We start from the raw sequence: 5,000 nt of genomic DNA on the forward strand, positions 1-5,000 counted from the left end.
GAAGAGAGATATTTTACCTATACCTATATTTTTTTTAGTAGAATTCGTAGAATGCGATTGAAGTATGTATAAGGACTTGTATTTATTAATAAACATGTGCAGATATATATATATAGTTAGTTATATATATCGCCTCCTTTATTACAGTTCTATGGGGAACATCACATGTCGTACTCTATCAAAAATTTATATTTTCTATTTAATGATAATGAAAAAAAAATTCTAAAAACAGAATTCCGAACATTTCCTATAAACATCTTATATATATATAAGATATTAGATTTAGATAATAGTAATCGTTTATGTTCTGGGGTTTACATATACTCATAATCGCTATTAAAATTGTCATTAATAAGGATTTTTTTTATGGTTATGGAAACGAATCAATACGGATGGATTAGTAATGATTAGTTATCTATCAATTTTTATTTATTTAGGTAAGGTATCCATTTTTGGATTGTTTTCTTATATCATTAGGGAAACCGAATTTGCAATTTCAATCCAAGAATCATTTATGAATTCACAGTCAATAGTTAAAGTTAACGGTTCCCATTTGTCCTGATTTTTTGCTTTTGTGAATGAAAATCCACATTTTTTTTTTCAATAGAAAAAGCAAAGTTTTTGCGGTTTTTCGTTTTAGATATTGTGTGTTGTAAGATACTATCTATCTAAGAGATAGAGCCAATCCAATATTTTGTATCGTTTTGGCGGCATGGCCGAGCGGTAAGGCGGGGGACTGCAAATCCCTTTTTCCCCAGTTCAAATCCGGGTGTCGCCTCAGCAACAAACAAAAGAATCAAAATACCCTCTTCTGTTTTGCTGATATAACTTTATCATTTTTTTTAGAAGAAAAGCATCTTTAGATTTGCTTGATTCTAAGCATCGTTGGGGTTCTCTAAAATGTTATAAATCCTTGCGTATAGGTTTCGTTTCCAGAATTTAGTAGAGTAATGAAAAATAATCGTTAAATCTTGAGATGATAGCCCTTCGACTACTAATGTAGTGTCTACTCATTGGGTCTTGAATTAGGGAATATAATTTCATTTTTCCTTACGGAAAGGAGGAAGATACTTGATATACGGACTCATGAAAGTATCTGAGTACTCGAGCATTCAATCAATATTATATTGAATGAATAATTGGCTTTTTTTTTTATTTTAATCTTAAAAAAAGAACTTATTTCTTTTCGATAAGCTCTAACCACGCATGTAATAGGCCATCCCATCTTCCGATTGTCTCTATGAAACAATCGGGGGGGACAGTAAAGATTAGATCAAATGAGAAAGGAATAATAGTAGGGTTATGTGATAGATACTATCTTGATTCTCTATTTTGAGACTTTTTACTTAATGTAATGAAATGCAGGACAACAAAAGAAAGACTAGGTCTTATTATTCCTACATGTTACTAACATTCTTTTGATACTTCCAAGAGTTTTTCTGCCTCTTTTATTTATTTGTACTGAATTTTTTCGATTATACTAGAAATCATATAATAACTTGGGATAATTCGATTTTTTGTATTGTTTCATCAATGGTGTTGTGCCCGAATCTCTTTTTGACTATGCGCTAGTGATTCCACTATTATTAGTGAATAATAATTATTAGTGAGCAATAATGGAATAATTCTTTTATATTCATAGAGATAGGGGACATAATTCACATGGATATGGTAAGTCTCGCTTGGGCTGCTTTAATGGTAGTCTTTACATTTTCTCTTTCCCTCGTAGTATGGGGAAGAAGTGGACTCTAGAAGTACTACTAATTGAAAAATAAAACTGTATTGTTTTTGGTTTATTTTATAGATCGTTCTGCAAAACTTTTTTTCTTTTATTTTGAAAAGTAAAAAAAAAAAGAGTTCGGATTATAAGTTTTTAAGTGGATCCATACTTTCAACACGAAAGAACATAGACATAGTGGTTGTCCAATGAGATACTACGCATAATAATATACTACCTCATAATAAGATAGTACCTCGGGGTAGCCACCCACATATTACGTGCTTACCACTTCTTTTATTTATTATTATTAGTATTTTAGTTATTTTCAAAATAGGATTTTTTCTTGTTTTAGGGAACTCATTTCATATCATGCTTCAAACGTTAAATAAAAATGGGGTTTGCTAATTCTTTTCGAAATCCGAAGATAAAAAGTTCCCATGGAACCGAACTCCTGGATCATCTGTCAACTGCTCAATCAATTACTTCTTTCGAATGCTAAAAAAAAAATTAGTGGCCTTTCGATTATTTGATTTCAGATTCATTCTAATCAACATGAATTATGAAGCAAAGAAATAGAATTGGGCCACTATGTATATTAGATTAATATTACATATATGTAATTGATATGATATCTATATATAAATAGAAAGATATATATTGTATATTCATCTATATTCAAATTGATCGATATTCAACCTCTATTTTTATAGAGTACAATTTTATATTTATACACTTCAATAACAATAATAGATAGTATGGTAGAAGGATTCATATATTTCTTTCTACCATACTATCGGATCTTATCGAATACTTCTCTCGTAGAATACTGATAATTCTAGTCCGCCAATTTCATTTAAGACGCGAAATTTTAATGCTTTTCATTTTTCTTATCTTCAATCATTGATAAGAACTAAAACGTCAAGGTTAATTCAAATTAATCACTTTGACTGATTGTTTTTACGTATATTATAAGTAAAAAGGCGGTCGGAACTAGAATGAACAGTGCAGTAGCAATAAATGCGAGAATATTTACTTCCATAATATCATCGTTTCATTTTTTATTCGCAATAACTCGGGATTTAATCCCATAGAGATGATAAATGTTTCGCTTGTAAATTCAAGGGGATGCGTTGCATCTCGATGATATCGAATCGTATTAAAATATCATGAATAACAATATCGGAGCTATCAAATCGATTCATCGTCGAGAATTGAATAGTATAACATAGGAAGATCTTTTATCCATACCGAATTTAAACAAAATGGGATTCCTGATGCAATCAAGAATTTCGTTACTTTTTTTTATTTATAATTTTTTGCATTCTTTCTTTTCTATAATCTACTGCCCTCTTATTCAATGCAATCATCTGATGAAGTCTCATCAGACTACCTTTACCCTTACATTGTTTATAAACAAACTCAAGCAAAGAATAGCAGCGAAATTCAAAAAAGGAAAAGGAGGTAGGTTCGAACTAAACTCCTTCCTTTTTTTGTACTTATAAAATCTTCTTAAAAAAAAGAAATAAAAACGAAACTTAAACTTTCAAAAATTCTTAATTACCTCACTAAGAGAGATAGATGGGATCCTTGTTTGTATTAATATCCTCTTTCCTTGAATTAGTAGTGGGACGTATATATCAAAAGTTAAGTGTTAAATTTTAATAAGATAGATTATTTCAAATTCAAATTAGTAATTGAATTTACTAATTGAGGTTACAAAAAATCGGAGCCAGAACGGATATATTTTGCTTTCAGACGAAAAATTAGATCAAAGTTTACTATGTAAACTTTATTTTGTATCGTCCAAATTCCCTTTATGTATGTGCTTTCCGGAAACGTATAGTACTCTATTTCATTAGAAAAATCGGGCGTAATCAACTAGACCCAGTACGCCTTCGAATCCTGAATATGATGCTACCAATAATTGTGGTAATTCACATATGGCACATATGTCTTTCTCCCATCAATTAGTACTCGTTGAAGAAATCAAAATTCCCATATTTTTTTGTTGAAAAATGTGGAAAAAAAATAAGAGAGATCCCGTTTGGAATAAAATTCAGTTATGTTATTTGTTCTCTCTTTCACAGGAAAGGAAGAGATTAATTGATGTATTTTTTTTTTATTGGATTTGGATCCATCGGGACTGACGGGACTCGAACCCGCAGCTTCCGCCTTGACAGGGCGGTGCTCTGACCAATTGAACTACAATCCCAGGGAAATAAAGTGTACAACATATGTTGTTGATTTAATTTCCTTCAAACCTTTCTATGTAGATTTTTGATTCGAATTGTCATATTCTACCAGACAGAGACGCGAGTAATAAAGTAATAGATTGATATGCGCGGAGACATGGACTTTAGTGTGAGAAGCATGGATTAATATTTATTTTTTCGTTATTGTAAAATTGATTGATTATCAATCTGTCAATGAATAAAAAAAGAGTTTTTTTTTTTATTCTTTCATATCAAGTCAAGTATTTCTGTAGAAGGACAAATAGGTTATATCATTTTATGGTGGATACGCGATATATTGGGCCGAGCTGGATTTGAACCAGCGTAGACATATTGCCAACGAATTTACAGTCCGTCCCCATTAACCGCTCGGGCATCGACCCGGGAAGAATCAATTCCAAGCTTGTTGATAATCCATGATCAACTTCCTTTCGTAGTACCCTACCCCCAGGGGAAGTCGAATCCCCGCTGCCTCCTTGAAAGAGAGATGTCCTGGACCACTAGACGATGGGGGCATACTTGCCCGACTGCCATCATACTATGATCATAGTATGAATAGTTTTTTGAAATTGTCAATATAAAATAAATATAATGGACTAATATGATGCAATTCGACGTATTTTTCTTTCTTTCATTATTCCATCGAAATTTTTTTATTTGTGATTTCTATTTATGAATCGTTCATTCTAATCACCATTCCCCATATAATTCTATATAGAAATTATTTTATTTTAAATTGCATTTTTTTTTATTTATTTCATTTAAATAATATACATAAATTTGCAAATTGGAATATATAGTTATATTACTTATATTATAGAATATCAAATGAAAATAGTGATTAGTAGTGATTAGAGGAAACCTCTAAAATAAACAAAAATAATAAATATTAGAAAAAAAAATATTCTTTTTTTATTTTATTCTTTTTTTATTTAAATAATACGAAGGCTAGTACCCTTCGGGAATTGGTCTGCCATATGCTATAAACAGGATTAAACTCCATTTCTCATACTTTCACTCATTGATTCACTCATTGTTAAGATTAGGTT

General features: G+C 30.6%; 3 non-coding genes across 3 annotated transcripts; 1 reads left to right on the forward strand and 2 right to left on the reverse strand.

The window, feature by feature from the left end:
* Positions 1–706: 706 nt before the first annotated feature.
* Positions 707–778, forward strand: TRNAC-GCA (transfer RNA cysteine (anticodon GCA)). Its single transcript has one exon. It is a non-coding gene; the product is annotated as a tRNA-Cys (tRNA).
* Positions 779–3,858: 3,080 nt separating this feature from the next.
* Positions 3,859–3,932, reverse strand: TRNAD-GUC (transfer RNA aspartic acid (anticodon GUC)). Its single transcript has one exon. It is a non-coding gene; the product is annotated as a tRNA-Asp (tRNA).
* Positions 3,933–4,250: 318 nt separating this feature from the next.
* Positions 4,251–4,334, reverse strand: TRNAY-GUA (transfer RNA tyrosine (anticodon GUA)). Its single transcript has one exon. It is a non-coding gene; the product is annotated as a tRNA-Tyr (tRNA).
* Between the last annotated feature and the right edge of the window lie 666 nt (positions 4,335–5,000).

Source organism: Cucumis melo, unplaced genomic scaffold (genome assembly GCF_025177605.1).
Source record: "Cucumis melo cultivar AY unplaced genomic scaffold, USDA_Cmelo_AY_1.0 utg001845l, whole genome shotgun sequence".
NCBI lineage: Eukaryota > Viridiplantae > Streptophyta > Magnoliopsida > Cucurbitales > Cucurbitaceae > Cucumis > Cucumis melo.